Source organism: Xenopus tropicalis, chromosome 2 (assembly GCF_000004195.4).
Source record: "Xenopus tropicalis strain Nigerian chromosome 2, UCB_Xtro_10.0, whole genome shotgun sequence".
Taxonomy (NCBI): domain Eukaryota; kingdom Metazoa; phylum Chordata; class Amphibia; order Anura; family Pipidae; genus Xenopus; species Xenopus tropicalis.
Genome location: NC_030678.2, coordinates 80,353,813 through 80,372,791, shown reverse-complemented (window position 1 = coordinate 80,372,791; position 18,979 = coordinate 80,353,813). Strand labels below are relative to the sequence as shown.

At 38.5% G+C, this 18,979-nt stretch overlaps 1 pseudogene; it reads right to left on the bottom strand.

Moving 5' to 3' along the window:
• Positions 1 to 12,829: 12,829 nt before the first annotated feature.
• On the bottom strand, positions 12,830 to 12,987 carry LOC116409325 (annotated as a pseudogene).
• Between the last annotated feature and the right edge of the window lie 5,992 nt (positions 12,988 to 18,979).

Sequence of the window (18,979 nt, the reverse complement as noted above, 5' to 3'; positions counted from 1 at the left end):
TTATTTATAAAGTGCTACTTATGTACGCAGCGCTGTACAGTAGGATACATTAATACAAACAGGGTGTTAATAAGATAATAATAGATAAATACAAAGTATAACAATAAATACAAGATAAATACAGCTGCAATAAGTTAAGAGTCGAGGACACAAGAGGAAGGAGGTCCCTGCCCCGTAGAGCTTACAATCTATATGGGAGGGTAACTTACAGACACAAATAGGCAAATATAAGTGCTGCAGGTCACAGTGGGTGACACTACAATATAAGTGCCAGTTCCCAGATCAGGTGCTGGGTGAGTGCTCCAAAAGGTAGTCTTTAAGTTTGGTTTTAAAAAGACTGGGGGAGGATTCTCTCCAGAGTAAATCAGGGAGGGTATTCCAAATGTAAGGGGCAGCAAGGCAGAAGGGTTTAAGGCGGGAAACCGCAGTAGTAGTGGGGGGCGCAACCAAACGATTGCTCTGCGAGGAACGAAGGAGTCGGCCAGGAACAAATGGAGACACAAGGGAAGAGATGTAGTGATGTTTTGCAGACAGCACCAGGTATGGAATTAACATATGATCCGCTTTACACAAGTAATTTTATTTTTGAGCCCCCTACAGTCTTGTTTGGTTATGCTGTTAGCCTGTTCATTAGTGCTTTTGTATACATTGTCTGTTTATTTGGAGTGAATTGTAGCGTAAAGTAGATATATATTATATAGGACTGGGTTTTAGATTACGTCTGGGTGCTCACTACCTGCCAGACATATTGCATTTAGCACTGGTTAAGAAAGAAAGTGACAGAATTGGTTCCGGAATAATAGAAAACAGCAACCTGCAGGATATAACGCAGCATGTATTTACCAATGGATGGCAATGACAGACTTATTAGGTGTTTATAGAAAATCAACAAATAACAAACAATTAAAATAAACATTTTTTTTTTACTGAAAATAGTAACTGTGGCCTGCATGGTAACAAATTATACAAACTACTTATACCCTCCAAGGAGGGAATAACAAAAGACCATGACAAAAGTCCATAAATACAGTCATTTTTGGACTGGGAGGCTCAAACAGCCCCCCACCAGCCCAATAAATAGTGTCTATGGCTTCTTACAGCAGCCCCTCTGGCATTTGCCAGAACCCACAGATTGCCAATCTGGTGCCTATTATTACTAGGGTTGCACCGAATCCCAGATTCAGTTCGGGATTTGGGCCGAATTAGGCCTTTTTTTGAAGGATTTGGTTTCGGCCAAATCCACGGTCTTGGCGAACTGAATCCGAATTAGCATAAATTAGAATATGCTAATTAGCATTCGGAAGGGTTGGGGAAAAAACATTTTCTCCGCGGCGCTGCACGCACAGCAATTTTTAACCCATCATGATTGGAATTCGGCAGAATCCATCAGTGTGGGTTCAGGGGTTCGGCCAAACCCAAAAAAGTGGGTTCGGTGCATCCCTAACTATTACTTCCATGCTATGTAAGCTGTTTAATGTGGTTTACTAAATATTAACTCCAGATTGCCACCAAATTTTATTGCCAATATATTGAAGTGTATAGTTAAAATGTACAATGGCTAAAATGTGATTTCACTTTTTACATAATAAGGGGCCCATTTATCAATCATTTTTTTTATCGTTTTTTGCGCATTTTACAATGGTTCGGATACGAAAATTTTGTAACTTTCAGATGGTACCACAATATTTTTGTATCCGCACATCAGAAATTATTGATAAGTTTACAAATTTTCACAAATCGTACTGTAACATAATTGAAATTCGTACATTGATAAATGTGCCCCTAAGTGTACATTAATGAGACATTTGGAGATGAATATGTACATATGTATTATAAATATAAACATAATTGATAGCTGATATTAAATGGTCATAATTACATTTTAATCACACTGTACGTTAATAAATTGCTAATATTTTTATTTTTCACACAAATGGAGATGGCAAAAATGATCACCAAAAAATTGCAACCTAAAATAATGATAAAATTGTGTAAGTAATGTCAGCTACTGCACAACAAATGTGGCCCAATGCACTTTAGTAAACAAATGAACTGTATTAAATTGCAGCATTAATGGCCAATGAATTATAGATTCCTTTTCCAAAAGTTGGTAAACAAACACAAAATTTAATATAATGCAGACACAGCAAATATCTCCAACAGTTGAATACAGACAATTTGCAGATAAAATGCAGTCAGTGGGAACAGAGGAATGGGTGCAAGAATTATTATTGCAGATCACTTAAAAGTAAGCAAGCAATCAGTAAAGTGGTGGGGGTAGCAAATCAAATACTAAGCTCTATAAGAAGGTGCATTAGTAGTAGAAAGAGGAATGTTATACTGGCACTTGATAGGTCACTGGTAGAGATGTAGCGAACTGTTCGCCGGCGAACTAATTCGCGCGAACATCGGGTGTTCGCGAACTTTTCGCGTATGTTCGCAATTTGGGTCCGCTGCGTTTTTTCTCTGCCTAAAAACGCCGCGCAAGCCACACATGGCTTTTCAGCAAACAAAGTTCGCGAATATTCGCGCTTTTTGGCGTAAGTTCGCGAACGCGTTCACAAACTTTTTTTTTGAGGTTCGCTACATCCCTAGTCACTGGTAAGAACCAGTCTACAGAAAGATATTAAACAGCATGTACACCCCTCACAAAAAAATGTAGTCAGTGAACAGCCTCTTTAAAATCTTTAAATACCTGCCACCCTGTTGTTCAAGGGTTAATGGTAAGGCTGCAGCATCCCCTTAATAAATTAGGATGCCTTCTCATCCTCTAACTCCTCCCTTCAAGAGGAAGCAATCTGGTTGCTATTAGACAAATTTCCCACCTGTTAATATATCATCCTCTTCATGGGACAATAGACACATGCACTTAATGCATGATGTAAAAAACCTTTAACACAGCAATAAAGTTATGTATCTTCCCTGAATATATGTATTCTTCCTTTTTCTACAGGACACATATTCCAGCTTCAGAAATGGCAATTCTACATCTAAGGCTCCTGGGTTGAGAGTAAAAGTAAAGACAGAATTCAGATGTCACCTTTTATATCTCTCATTATGTAGCAGTGATCCCTTAGGCAAATGCCCTCTCCTGCACACATGGCTCCTATATATACTTTGCTTTTGAGGCAAGGCCCTGGGATTAGTAGAGGCAGCAAACCTTTTGGTTTCTAGCTGTTTTACCCTTACTTGGCAGATATGATCCGCTTTCCTGCTAATGTGATGTGAGCACTATACTATGGAGCAGAGAGTTGTCAAACAACTTTCCATCCTCTGTACCCAGTTCACAATTTAGACTAGCAAACAAATCTTTACCTGAGTATCATGTGAGTATATTAGTCGTTCAGTGAGAGATACAATTATCAGTTGCTAAAACTTCATTCTAAACTTAGTTTAGTTAGGAATCAAAAACATTGATTTACAATTGCCATAATAAATGAAAATGAATAGGAATTCTTAATTCATAGAGGCCCCAATTCCACATATTCAACTGTTTAACATTTTTAAAATCTTTGTTACCAAAAATAACATTTACAGTGGACAAATAGCCAAGATAAATACTGTAAAATGTAGGAAATTCACTTACTGAAATGAATAAGGTTTGGCAGCACCACCAAAATGTGTAAAATTTATGTAAATTTATGATGTGGGACTGTGGGTTGACTGTATTTTTAATATCATTCTGTCCCAGGCTGACTTTGGCTTAGTAATACAATAAACACAATCAAGAGGAAAACTAAAGAGTTGCATTTAGTATTGTCATCTTTAATTAAGTTAAATATCGTCGGGGAAGGGTCGATGACATATGAATGCGGGCCAAAGATGCGACAGAGGAGAGGTGATGACATGGAGGGGAGGAAAAGGTCAGATGGCATACGTAATTGCATAATATAGAAAAATTGTACCCCCCACCTGTAACATATAAGATGAATTATAATAAATAATGTATCCCCTGTTGTAAGTTATAAGAATATTAGAAGCCACCTTGAGTTCCATGACCATATAAAAGCACAAGGCCTATGGTGCAGTCCTTTGATACAGATCATTGAACTCCGAGGTGACTCCTAATATTCTTATATTTTACAATAAATGGTACATTATTTATTATGATTTACAAGTTTCATGTGTTATGAGATATGACATCACTAAGCACCGATTATAACTGATGTCATAACTAAGCACTGTTTATAAGGATATAATTGATAGGATATTCATTGCAAATATTGCAAAATCAGTCCCAAAATTGGAAATGTTTCCCATTCTCCAAGATCATCTCAAGTTTTTTTTTAATGTAATTCCTGCTACATTTTCTTATAGTAGCTCTAATGTCTAATGTTTTCCACTCATTTTACCAAAGATCGTCATCAGCCTACTATTGAGGTTAAACAAATTGGGACTTCCCAAGTGACAAGTAAGTACTGCTAAGTAGATTCTACCAGCAAGGTTCATGAGCTAATGTGCTGGCTGACACATGGGTGGCTTACTCCTTAGAAAACAAGTATTTACTTGGTGCTATTTGGTGTTAATTTGTGTAAACTCTTTTAATGGATAAATATCAGTTATAAAACTGATATTGTGCTTGGCCAGATTTGCCCTGCCTAGACAAAGGAAGCTGCTTTCCAGAGGCTCTACACCTGCCACCCAATATCATGCCATATACAATGTCTGTACAGCTTAAAATAAAGCTGTATTTAGAACCTAAAAACGAATAATTTCTGTGGAAATAGGGAGTGAGTACTTGGGTCCTCTGTTAGAATTTAGTGCATTCACTTAAACTACCAACAAATGTGTGTTCTCTATTTATTTGCCAGGGGGTTGGGAGAAGAAGATTGTCTGTATTAGGCATTCTAGAGGTTAAGACAATAGTTTAGGCATACAAACAAATGCATGCTTGGTTTTTGCTAAAGGTACTAACTAACGAAAATAGCATATCTGTGTGTTTATTTACAATATAAATTCATTTAGGTTGGCTGAGCTAAAGCAAGCTTTTCTATTTTTCAAAATTATTGGGTTGTAATATTTTATTTTGGTACTTTATAAAATGACCAGTAATGTTCTTTCCCTTTTCATGCCTCGAGCAGAGAATGCAGCATAATCACTGTATATGGTTTAAAAACCAATGTCCTGTTTGTTATTAATACTTTACAAATCTTCCAAAAAAGGGTGTTTCCATAAACCTTTTATAAGAAATGATTTAGATTTGTGCTACTGTTTTGTCCTACATGTTTAACTAGGAATATATATAAGTAAGTATATTAGTGGACAAAATCTACCAGCATTATGTAATAACAGCTTGGCTAGGTGCAGTCACCCATTGAAACCAAGATAATGTTTGCTTTTAGACAAATTACCTAGAAATGCTACCTGTTATGGGTTCAGTAACAGCACCTGTAGCACACTTTGCTCCATTTCTTTTACATATCCCCATATGTGTTGTGAATAAAACGTTTAAATAAAAATTGGATGCTTTCATACATGATTTTTTAAATGGGTTATGATTTTTGCCTTAGTTTTCGTACATACTGTAGCTTGTGGGCTATGAAAGTGTTTAAGGTTTATGGCTTCACTGGACCACTAAAAGTGGTCTGCACCAGTGATTTCATGGTAGTGATGTGCGGGTTGGACTGGGGAACTACATTCTATTTTTGGTCCCCAAAGTCTTATAACATAAGGTGCCCACAGAAGTAGCACAGAGCGGAAAGACACAGGTACAGATTGGGTGCAGGTAACAGGGGTCGAGTGCAGTTTGAGTTTTTCCCGACATAATCATCACTACTTCACAGACAGTTATTGCTGGGGGCAGCACACTTTCAACCCTAATTTGGCCTCAGTGGGGCACTGTTCTTAACAGCAGCATAGTAAAACTAATATACTCTGCTGACTTGGCGGCATTATGTGCTACAGATTGCTAGGTCTTCTCCTGTGCTGGGACCCCCAAACTCAAGGTGACCTTGACAAAGGTCTCAAAGGAGACCGAAACGTTGGTACTTTAAGGAAACTATATTATGCTCACTTTTTAAATCCTGTGAGTGCATTGCTTTTTTTCTTCTGTAAATATTTTGTTGCAATTTGTACCCAGGCAATTTATCCTGCCATGAGAGTTTTTCATTTTATATACATTCATATATATATGTGTGTATATAAAGTGTCTTGAACCCTGGAAGGCAAATGCTGCATAGTAATTACAGAAAAAAAAAAACCCTTAAATAATACTGAATGTAAGGCAGTACTATGTCTGTATCCTCATGAAGCAAGAAAATGGTTAAAGGACTAAATTGTTGTGACCAGTGCTCCTAAAAAGCAAAGCATGAGAAGACCTTGGTTTACTGCAGAGCTTTTACGAAGTGTGAAGAAATCAAACCCTTTTTCCCTCGCCCTGATAGAAGAGTGGCTGACCCCTGGCAGCCGCCCTAGTGCTAAGAAGGGGAGGGGGGTTTGAAGTTGCTCGTCTGCGAGTAACGGAGTAACAGTTCAAATCACAGCGGATGAGGCGAAGGGAAGAGACGACGCTCTGCTGAGTGACACAACGTAATAATTAGTGACAATGATTGACAGATACACTCCATCTGCCGCTCCGATGGCTGGGAGCAGTTATTCCACAACTGTCTGCGGGCACAGCCATCCCTCTTGGGAGCCAATGATGGTCTGTGATTGACAGCTGCCTAAGAGACAGAGAGAGTGCGAGAGTGAGAGCGTGAGAGAAAGGGAGGTATGGGTACAGCAAAGTTACCGACAGCAATACAACCCCCCCACCACATTATTGTTGAAGCAAAAGCTGTACATAAATATATGTGTGTGTGTGTGTAATTTTTTCAATTACTGTGTTAACTGCTACAGCAATTTTTAAAATACATCACTAAATTTAAACTTCTGACTTTACAGTGAGCAAATAATTCATATTTGGCATGCAAATATTTGTAAATGTATCCTTCCCTCTTGTGATGAAACAGTTAGGGCTGTGACATGCCCAATGAATCAGTGATTGGCAGCTTTTGTAAATTCTAAAGTCCTGGGGAACAGTACTGTGTACATAGAGGTATTCACCCTCCCGTGACTGCAGTTTTAGTATAGTCTATATCATTTCCCTGTCTTTCATGTTACTAATACTGGGCTCAAGAAAATGTTCTGTGGGTCTAACAAAATGCCTTTGCCAACACAACATGAACAAAATTCTAAAGGTGGCCACACACGTGGCGATCTGACGATGTTTTGTGCAACCATCAGTCGCATGAAACATCGTCAGATCTGCCACACACCGTTCAGAGCTGAAACAGCAGATAAGGGGGTAGAAACAATAGGATTTCTACTTCCTTCTGCCGATTCAGCCCTGACGGCAGATTTTGGTCAGGCGCCTTTTATGGCGCCCGATCAAAATTTTCTAACCTGGACGATCGGCGAGTCGTCTGATATCAGCAGCTTCCTGCGATATCGGTCGACTCGCCGACATGCCATACACGCACCGAATATCGCACGAAACGAGGTTTCGTACGATATTATCGGTGCGTGTATGGCCAGCTTAATACATCCCAATAAGTTCACCTGCTTAGGTCTCACAATCGAGTTTTAATCTATGACATTATTAGATTAATGTTAAAAGATAATTTTAACATCATTTTTTGAACCTAAACACACTTCTGTTCTGATGAATCATGCTCATTTGCCCTTACATCTAAAGAATCACATGCTCAAAGATCACTCATTGGCTGGTGTAACCTACCACGTATTCAGAAGGTTAGGCTTATGGCAACATGGTTTTATTATAGGATTATCCAATGGCACATGTGATTAGAAAAGTTTATTTTTCATTACAAGGCTTTCTTTACAGTAACAGAGTTTTACATATATGTGCAAATGGCATTGTTGAATGCAACTGGGTAAGTTTTTCTACCTAGAATGCATAATTTTTCTTGCAATTCCAACATTGCAGAGGAAGTTACGCAATCTGAAAAAAATGTATGCAGTTGCTCTCATGTTATGACATACATTGGACACAATTGTGCTGAAAATTATCATGGATGGCATCACTTCAAGCACTCTGCAACAAAATCACTTCTGTGGCTGATTCTTTAGGCAGAAGTCTACTTTGTGTATTGGCAAAGTCTGCAGTGGGGATGCAGAAATTACTGTAAGCTAATGGTAGCTCTTGGGTTCTCCTGTGTCAATAGGTGCACTTGTGTGTGATTCAGAATAGAAAGTGGGATGGATACATAAGGGCCAAGAGCATCAACAAGAAAATGCAAGGAGTGGCTTTGGACAGAAGTGCCTTTAATGAATGATTGCAATGGTTGTAAATGAGCCCTATGGACTGCTTTATGTGATACACGTGAGACCTGCAATGTTCAGGGGATATAGTTCACTTTAATTAACCTACCTGATACACACAGACACACTGCATACATTCACACGTAGACCACCAGAACATTAATTCATACAGTTATCATAAGAATTATTTAAAACAATCCATCAAGTAAGTTTATGCCAATTAAAAATGCATATATAATATTAAAAATAACATAAGGATGCAGGATTTCTCCCTGACGGCACTACAGCTATTATACATGCCCATGTACCATAAACCATTACATAGTACACTTTGGAGACAATAGTGATAGTAATCTATTGTAATCATTATAAATGATCTATAATGTCCATATTTTGTAAAACTTCTCAGAACATCCTTGAGTAATCTACTGATGGGTACTGTGTGTCTTTAAAGGTATTAGTGTAACCATAGAAGAATAAAAAGGCAATATTTATTTTCTATTCTAAAGTAATAGCCCCATGTAGGTGGAATTGTGTGGGCAAAGCTAGTAAATGAGTATTCTTATCAATTACCTGTAATTAAACGTTTATCTTTACACATCAGTATTCATCAGGAATATCTGGGTTCACTAATGCAGACATATGTATGGGAGGTAGATATCATCCTAAATACCTAAAAAGCTTGTCTCTTAAACTTGACTGTATTTATTAAACACTGAAAAATGAGTGTTTTGTCCTAATCAGCTTTTGCGGTGTTATTTGTTAAATTTGACTTCTTTTTTATCTAAGCCAAGAGTGACAACCCTAGGATCAGTTTGCTTCCTATTAAATATATAAAAAGCAGCGCAACTAGTAACTATGGACAAGCGATCTTAACCTAAAAATACAACGGTGCATGTTGCTTATGTAAGATTACTAGGAGCTCTTATTATTGTCATAAATTGCTATTTAATGGATGCCAGCAAATTTCAGCAGTTCAGCAATCAAATTTTGCTGTATGTGTAACATAGACTAACCCTGCCTTAGCTATGTCAATGTTCTTAAGTAGTATTTGCCTTCTGACATCTTACTGACGCTTAAAGTGATACTGACACCAGAAAATAAACTGTTGTTTTACATCTATCATAACATTGTCTTTGCATGCTATTTATAATGTTGCTTTAAAAGTTTTGGCTAAATGCTTTTACATTACCTATCTGATCTACTATGTTTCTCTATGAGGGGGCTGCCATATTTGTGCAGCAAAAGCTATAACTGACAGGTTGAAAAGGGACAGTCCGGTTGGCAAAACAGTCAGGTTTAGGAACTTCACGTAGCAATAACTTACAAAAGCAGCCCTACCAACCTATAGGTTGATTACCTATAGGTAATATTTTATGTACATATTTTGAAGAGTTGATTTTTAGTGTAAGTTTAGGGGAATTGCTCTTCCTTTCTTCTCCTTTTTCAAAAAGAGATAACTTTTTTAGATTCTTTTTAGAATAGTGCTTTGGACTGGCAGCAATATGGACAACATATTTGTTTATACCAAATGTTTATAATATAAGTATACTAATATTTAAATAGGTAACAATGAAGTAAAACAGATGAAGTTAATAAGTGAGATACCAATTGATTAAATCAGTGCTGTCCAACTGACGGCCCGCGACCCCCCTCTGTGTGGCCCCCCACCTGTCTGGCTGCTTTGATGGCTTACTCTTGTGTAAGCTTTAAATGGTATCAGTACTGTGATTAACTGCCCCCCTGCATGGTTCTCACCTCAGATTCAGGCTGTAATCAGGCTGTATTGTTTAAATATGTAATCCCCTGTGTTTTTCACACCTTTTAATACCTGCATTGTTCAACCCCTGCAGTGTTCACACCTCAGTCTCAGGCTGTAATCACCCACATTGTTCCCCTGTTCACACCTCAGGAGCAGTAGAAACCCACAAATAAACCCTGCACACTACAAAAAGAACATATACTGAGGTGGTACTGCAATTAAAAAGTTTTTTAATATATAGTTATTGTGCAGGCTGTATGAGCAGTGCCAGCATTGTGTCACTGTAGGCTGCCTGTGTGTGCCATATACACAGGCAGCATAGGGCAAGCAGAGTATGGCACACACAGGCAGGGTAGGGAAGGCAGAGTATGGCACACACAGGCAGAGTAGGGCAGGCAGAGTATGGCACACACAGGCCAAGTTTGGCACAAACCAGCCAAGAATGGCACACACAGTGAAAGTATGGCACACGCAGGCAGGGTAGGGAAGGCAGAGTATGGCACACAGGCAGGGTAGGGCAGGCAGAGTATGGCACACACAGGCCAAGTATGGCACAAACCAGCCAAGAATGGCACACACAGTGAAAGTATGGCACGCAGGCAGGGTAGGGCAGGCAGAGTATGGCACACACACACAGGCAGGGTAGGGAAGGCAGAGTATGGCACACACAAAGGCAGGGTAGGGCAGGCAGAGTATGGCACACAGGCAGGGTAGGGAAGGCAGAGTATGGCACACACAAAGGCAGGGTAGGGAAGGCAGAGTATGGCACACAGGCATGGTAGGGAAGGCAGAGTATGGCACACAGGCATGGTAGGGAAGGCAGAGTATGGCAGGTTTTTTTACTTAACTTGGATTATATATATAATCTTGACTTTGTATGATACAGAATACACAATACATGCATAATTTGGAGCCCACACACGGTCCAAAAATTGTACGAAATGTAGTTTTGAACAATAATATCAGTGCATTTATGGTCAGCTTTAGTGATATAGAATCATGAAAGATTATAACTTTTATTTATTGGATATTAACATAACCTGGTCAGTTATATTAAGAAAGCTGTAGTAGAATCAAGCTAGGGATGTGCGAAATACAAAGTTGCTATAATCTGATGGTTGGCTTAGGGGTCATAACAGGGGGAGGTGTTGGAAGAGGATGCCAATGCTGTTCTTGCCTAACAGGATTTTTTTAACCTTAATGATAGATTTTTAGATGATTTTCAAACAGATATTTTTCAGGCAGGCCACTGGGAGGACCCTATATGTAAGCCAATATGCTGTCTACTCGGCCTGAAGTAGGCAGCTTTTATCAGCCTGTGTATGTCCACCCTAAGGTGCAAATTTTTGGTTATCAATAACGCAGCAATTATGTGTGTATTCAAATTTGTCTAAATCCAAATTTATGAATTCAGTGAATTCTTAAATCATGGCAAAAAAATTACAAATAATTCAGGGCCACTATTGGGTGCCCAAGCTACATTTGCAATTGCTTGCTTCGGTATGAATTTTTTTGAAGTCTTCTAAAATTAGTCCAGCAACACCTTACTCAAAGGTTAAAGACAACGCATTGTCTGAAAAAATGGCATTAAAATTTTAGTATTCCTGTTTAAATGTCAAAAGAAGATAAATGAAGGATGCCATGAACATCCGTCTTTTGTGGGTGTGGGGGAAACTGTCACATATCTTCAGAATTATGATTCAGGGGAGTATTTGCAGCTGATAGCCAACTAGCTTAACCATGTGTCTACCATGGCAAAAGGTAAAATGTTAAGTGTGGTTCTTATTCCATTATGTTTTACATAAAACTTGAATTTTTTGTTAGAAATTAATTATTAGTGCCTACTGTATGTTTGTTTTTACATTCTGCAATATACCTACTATAATGTGCTTATAGACAAGCACACATATACACATAAATATCATGTATATATATATATATATGAGAAAAAAATATAATGTCAAAGAAAAATGTCTCAGCCATTTGAAGCAGATCTCCTTCTATTCCACTCAAAGCAGAAAATCTGAGCTGAAAAGGCTCCTGTGGGTGGGTGTACAAAGAAATAGATTGGTCGCAGTTTGCAAACAGCAGGACTTGCTAATGATAAGAGTATCAGCAATTTACTTTTGTAGCCATAATATTTGAATTCACATCATATTTTTTTAATTTTCAACTGAAAATACAAGTGTTAACCCATCAACTACGAGAAAATATAGGATGAAGGATGTATCACACACTAACATGTTTACATAAATAAAGCATCCGTTTTTCTTATTTATTTATAATTTTATTATAGTGTTACTTTTGACACATAGGGATCTGGGGAGTGGACATATTGAGCCTTGTACTTTTGTATGATTCCCCAGTAAAGGCAGTAGCCATGCCTTAAAAAATGGTACTAAATACAGATGGAAAAAAGGGACTTAGATGACGTAGATGAGATATGATCAAGAAGAATGTGTCAATTACAGATCAGTTTTTTTTTTTTTTGTTTAATCATGATGTTGAGTCATCGCCTGTGAGTCCTACCCGAAGGTATGGGCTCCGATGCTCATGTGTCCAAGGCTTTCGCCAATGAACAGCATGTGCGGGCAGATCCACCTTCGCCGAAGCTAGGGTGAAAACCACCAAGTCTTGGCCTAGGGTCAAGCCCAGAGGACTATGACACCTATGCAGGGTGCACAAATCAAACACAAAAAGTGTGCAGAAGTGTACGGGTGCAATGCCATTAATCGCCTTGGTAAGGCTTCAGCTGGCAACTGGAAGGAATAAAAGAAAAATACATGAAGCATGATTAGGCATAATGAGCATGTGCGAAGCCCCCGACAAAAAATAAGTCAGCAGCTCTTCCCTAATGGGAACACAGCCTCTCCGCTTTCATCAAGCTTCACCTTCATCACAATTAGCAATAATCACGCCTCGGTTTGACCTCATTGACTATGATACTGCCACTGCGCAAAGCTTAATTAGAGATCAGTGTGTAAAGTAAAGAAGAAAGTCAGATTCAGGTCAATGGCTCTGGTCATGGCACAAAGGTCTTGGCCCTCAAACACACTCCTTTGCAACTTATAGTAAGCACTAATGCACCTACCCAAACTTCTGTGGCGCATTGCACAGAATTGTATGTACTGATACAAGGGAATCCTGAAATTACTGGCAACCCGCACCTATGGATCCTATAGACATATACTCTGGATACACTGGCACCTGGAACTGCATTACAAATTGCTATAGGAATGCTAATTTGTATAAGTATTGGTGCCTGCAGTTACAGATTTATACTTTGCCAAACTGAATATCAATTGAAAGAGCAAATGTTTTAAAAAAAACAAAAAACTACACAGCAGTATGTGGCTGTTATAAAAGGGTTAAAAATGAATAACAGCACCCTTTCAGTGCCAGAGATTAGTTTAATCAGTAAGATACAAATACAAATAGCAGAAAAATCTCATGTAAAAGATAAACGTGATGGTTTTGATTCTACAGAAAGAGGTACATTTATGCTGATATTTAATATAATGTAATGTCATTCGTATTGCCCACATTTCAAAGTATATTGACTTTTCTTTAAAATGCTGTACTTCAAGTAGCTGAAGAACCAGGACTATTAATATATCCATATCCAACAAACCTTTCTCTGTTGCACGCACAATAATATTATTTCATCTGCACTTAGACCTAAAAGATTCATCTTAACAGCTTGAAGCTATCAAAGTGACACAACCCACTAAAATTCAGTGTTTAGCCGAGATTCACATTGTTACTTTTTATTTCGCTTTTCTCAAACAAAGGGCTCCTTTTTGAGCTTGTGGGCAATTTCTGTCTTTTCTGATCAGTCAAGATACATTTTTTAATCTGTGCTCTCTCCACATTTCTTGCTTTCCCTCCTTAAGTCAGAGTAGTCATGATGGATAGATGGAGGTTCCAGCTGGGTTACCAAAACAGGCATCTGTAGTGTGAGGACATGGCCATTTGAATGAGCCAAATGAGAATTTTGTGGGTGCAAAGTTCATTGGCTGTGCCTATCAGCAGTAGAAGTCAAGACTTGTTCAGACCTACCGCATCCTAATGCAGCAGGATTGGAACAGTTCTGTCTTTTCAGCTGCAGCATGTACAAGAAAGAGCATGCCTTGGAGACATTAGTGTGTGATAACGGCTATACAGCAAATTGGATGTTCTAAAAGGCACTGAAAAGCTGAAGCCAGTTCTCTGGGTTCATTCTTTATCTATCATATTCAGAGTGACAATTTCAGAATCCGTGGATGCTGCAGCTGAATAATATAAAATTGCTCAAACAATCATGAAATCAATGAAGATTCTTTTTTTTTTATTGATGCTGGCTAGTTAGTTTAATAACTCATGGGCCATTAGTACAGAAGGGCCAGCATTACAAGTCATTTTATTTTGTACAAAGTATAGGCCAGACATGTTAAGATGGAGCGTTCATGTTATCTACTTTTTTTCTTGGTCTATGGCGCTTGGTTGTAACAGTAAAAGTTTTTCACCAACTAGTAACCATGGGAACCAATCAGAATTTAGCTCATTCCTTGCTGGATCAGGGCAAACATAACTCTCTCTGGGAATAATGTAGTAAAAGTCAAATGTTTTGAACCAGGTTATCAATTAATTAACAGGTTCTGGGCCTCATTTATAATTACAAGTGCAATGTGCAAAGAGCACAACTGAGTTCACAATAACACTTTTTAAAAGGTACTTGAATACAGACATTCTCTTTTAATCTAGCAACTAAGGCCAATGTGCCCCGTCTGCTTGCTCTAGTGAATAATGTGTAAGTACACACATTGACACATGGATACTGTAGAATTACCAGCAGCCTGGACATGCCAGTAATTCAGGGTTCCCAACAGCTAGTTCTGTCAATAACCGCATTGACACAACTAGATGAAGGTCCAGTGAATCAGTTTTATTATTGTTGTGCCTCAAAATGTACCCCATTCCAACATAAAATGTGACCTGTGCACTGATAAACTTCAGTCACACTTTACTGCTGCGCTGCAAGTTGGAGTGATATCACCCCCTTCCATTTCCCCCAGCAGCCAATTAGTAGAACAATGGGAAGGTAGCAAGATAGCAGCTCCCAGTAGATATCAGAATAGCACTCAGTAGTAAGAAATCCAAGTCCCACTTTCAACTCCTCCAGTTACATGGGAGTAGGGGAAACAATAGGTTACCTGAAAGCAGTTCTAATGTGTAGCTCTGCCTCTTTCTGAAAGCTCAGACTCAGGCACAATGCACTGGGATGGCTGTCTACACACCAATATTACAACTAAAAAAATACAGTTGTTGGTTCAAGAATAAAATTGTAAATGGTAGTGTGAATTATTTGCTATGTAAACAGTGTAATTTAGAAATACAAAGCACGCCATAAAAATGATGACAGTATCCCTATAAGGTTAAGAAAAGTTAATATGACTGGGGGATATCACTGGTGGTACCATGTTGTTAAGCACCCCCAGTGATTCTAGTTCCTTACCTGTTACCCTGGGCTGGTGCTCTTCTTCTTCTTAAAAAAAAGAAGTGACACAGAGTGATACACTCACATTCTGAACTGTGCATGTGACATCTGGACTGATTGGGGACATCTGGAGAAGAGAAAGAAGATTCATGTGCAATGCTCAGCTCAGTAGCCCAGGCTTGTAGATTTTCTGAAAAAGAGGGTAACAAGTAAGAAATTAGAATCACTGTGATTTTTATCTTTCCTTGACCTGTAATCAGCTAGATTCTTCTATATGTTTTCAAGAGTCAGAACCAGAAGTTCAGGTGATGTTAACAGACAGATAACTACTGCTTTCAACTGACCTTTGAGTTAGTGATGAGCGAATCTGTGCTGTTTCACTTTGCTGAAAAATTTGGCAAAATACGGAAAAATTCATGAAATTATGGAAAAATCCGCCACCTGTTCTTTTTTGATGCAACCGCACCGATTGTGATGCGACCACATTTCGCGAAATAATTCAACTATGGCGAAATGTGGCAATTCGCTGCAAATCCATATAATCTAATCAATAAAGAATAAATTCGCTCATCACTTTTTAGAGTATTAAGAGTGAACATTTCTGTTTCATCATTGGCATGGAGGAATACCCTGGCAGTTGCGGTGCCATTGCTGCTGTTATTTTACATGTTGTAAAGCATAAAAACATAAGTATATTTTGTATTACATTGATATCTAAATCCAACCCCAGTGTACTGACATGCCTGAGTAAGGTAACTTTGTACCCTGCAGCGCCAGCTTTTTATTTAGCTTAAACAAAAAAACTGCCAATTAACAAATGTGCCCTGGTGTTATTTACATGCCACTGATTGTTAAAGTACCTCTGCATTATATGTTTGAAAAGAGTTAGCCTACAGCAATAGTTTGAAAAGTACTGCGGCAATGTATCAATATTTATATAATGCAGGCATGAAAGTATCCACATACAGACATATCAGGTGGGGACTGCTTGTTTAGCATCAGGTTCCTTTGGAAGCAGATTGTCTTTCACATCAGGAGATCCCCAGTAATAATGTTTCAGTGATCATTAAAAGCCTGCTGTGTGAGCCTGTTCTGCACTAAATGACCATTGATTTACTAATGGATGCTGTCTGTCTGACACACTTTTCTGATGATTTAATACCATTTTTGGTCTTTTCCACTATAAAGAGCATCCAGCTATTATTTTTTCAGCTCTGACTGCTGTGTTTGTTGAATGTAAAAGTTTAAAATGTATCACTTGTTTGTGGGTGCATTTCATGGGTTAATGGGACTGACCTCAATAGGAAATGAGATGTCATTAGCAAAACAGACTGTAATCTCAAGAGCATTCCATCACCTGCAAACTCCCTTTAAAAAGCCCAGAGGAAAATGTCTGCCGACACTATAGAGTCTGGCCTTATGCAAACAACGCACAAACCCCCAGACCAAAACCAACAATATATCTAAAAATTTACATGATGTGTACTATGCATAGACTATTTGTAATAGTTTTTCAGTTTTCATCTTCTATGGATTCTAAATTATTTGCCTTTCATCTTCTGCCGACCCCTAATTCTGGCTCTGCAAAACACACAAAGAACTGTCCTGCAAAATAGGACAGTCACACTTGATTTTAAGGTGAACTGTCCCTTTAAACCTAGCCCCAATAGTATTTTAACCAACCAAGGCTGACGATCAATTCAGAGAAATATCAGATTAAATATAAAGCACGATTAGCCCCCACCCAGATTTTCTCTGCTTTCAACTATATTTTCATCTCTCTCGTGCTTTCAACTCTAACCCTCTAACCCTGCATCTCGTCTGTTACTGAAAATACCCTTCTGTCTCAATTGGTATCCCAAAATTCAGAACAGGCACCAAGGATCCAGTCACGGCTCTAGCTTCTGCCAGTAACAGCCGGCTTTCACGTAGGGAGGAGCCCTTCGCTACTTGGACTTAAAGAGAGAGAGCCAAGGTGAGAGTTTTGAGCAGGCAAGGGAACTAAAACATGTGATGGGAGGAATGGGGAACGAGTCAGCATAGTCAAAGGATAGGCCAGGGTCAATAACCAACAGACAGCGTGGTACAGAATCAGAATGCGAAGAGTAGTCAAAACAAATAAAGGTTGGTTCAGGCAGTCAGGAACAAGTAGGAGTCAAAACACAGGAAAGCAGAACAGGTACGCACTCAGGAACAATCTAGAATTGACTTACATTGGGCAATGAGTACAGGGTCGTGGGATCTTTAAATATTTAAATTTTGCACCAAAAGTGACATCAGATGTTGCGTGCTGAACAAAAAGACACGTGCATGCATGTGTGTCAAAACCAGAAAGACGTACATGGAAGAAGATGGCGGGCATCCCCACAGACCCACTGGATCACCAGGTATCGTTACACTTTCTCTCACTTCTCCAAAGAAAAAGAGTGCAATCCCAAACATTTGCAGAATTGGGTTGCAGAATTGATATATACAGGCAGATATAGGATGATTAACCCTTTGTATATTAAACACAAGTGCCTTCTAATGAGACAATCATTGCGTTCTTTTACCACACTTACTTTAGGTCAAGCATATGAATGAAAGCTTAGAAGCACTGGTATATGGAACTGAATTGAAATCAGTGAAATTGAAGTCTGCACACATGGAATATAAAGACTACTTAATTTGAAGCAGATAGATCATTTAGCAGTGCACTGCTTTGCTAATGATACAAGTTGAGGGGGCATTTGCAAATGAGGGGATTCTCCAGAGGAAAAGTGCCCTCCTGCCCTGCGTTATTCTGGGTTGAATGTGTTTCAAGAAAAGTTTTCTGTAAGTCTCATAAAGCAATTTAGTGAAATAACCAAGAAATAAAAAATATGTATCGTATTCACTGGATATTGCTCTAACCACTTAATCTTTATGCTCTCTTGTATGTCTTTTTCCTAGAATGCTGGTTCTTGATGAAACAAATTAAATTGTGGCTTGTTGAGATGCAACAATTTGACCTTAATAACACAAGGCCTTGTTATTTTGTATTGTTAACAGTCCCATATAGTTCTATGGAATGTGTTATTACTGAAGCACAACCGCCCCCTCCAAAAAAATGACTGGTAAATAGGGCAATAGGGAAATCAGCTAATCCCATTAGACTAAGTACCGAACACAAACCGCTGATTTACCCACATCACTGCCATTTTATACACTGTCCCAATTAGAAACCTGAATAATAATAGATTTCAAAAGTTGAAAAAACATTTATATGTAAAGGAACATTTTTGCTGTTTTTATTGTACGGAAAGCTTTCTTTATTTAACATTAAGTATGTGAATATATTAAAATATATTCTGATTAAAATGCTGTATGGGACTTGAAATGGGAATGGTTTGCCTAGTCAGACCCCTCTCTTTAACTATATTTAGATTCTTCTGCCATAGGTCTGACCTTAAAAAGCCAATAAAAAGATATAAGGAACGGCAGTTTACCTAAAAGGGGAG